Source organism: Mus caroli, unplaced genomic scaffold (genome assembly GCF_900094665.2).
Source record: "Mus caroli unplaced genomic scaffold, CAROLI_EIJ_v1.1 scaffold_13773_1, whole genome shotgun sequence".
Classification (NCBI taxonomy): domain Eukaryota; kingdom Metazoa; phylum Chordata; class Mammalia; order Rodentia; family Muridae; genus Mus; species Mus caroli.
In genome coordinates this window covers 15,907-16,366 of record NW_018389859.1, presented here as the reverse complement: position 1 = coordinate 16,366, position 460 = coordinate 15,907, and positions in this window count along the sequence as shown.

Sequence of the window (460 nt, the reverse complement as noted above, 5' to 3'; positions counted from 1 at the left end):
TGGGATAGCATTGAAAATGTAAACGAGGAAAATACCTAGTTAAAAAAAATTAAAAAATATTCTGTTCTATTATGGGTGACCCCCCGGCACAGCACAGTAGCGTTACTAAGAAAAATTAGCCCTTCCCAGGCCCTAATTATTTGGTTTGGTCCACTATTCTCACTTGAAACTTTTTGTTTCTCTTGTTGTACCCTATCTAGGAGTCAATCAATGTCTGGTCACAGTACAGCCATAAAGACTCCCTCCCAGTTTTTGGTGTTCTTGCTGATTTGGATCCCAGGTATTGAAGGATGACTATGGGTATTCTTTAACCATTTGCAATCATGACTTGGAACTTCAGCAAAGTTGTTTTTGTCTTGATTAAACAAGTATATTGTTTGTATGATTCCAATTACAAGCATAATATTTGGCATCAAGTTGACCAATCCCCATCCTACTCATCTGCATATGTAGAGGAGAG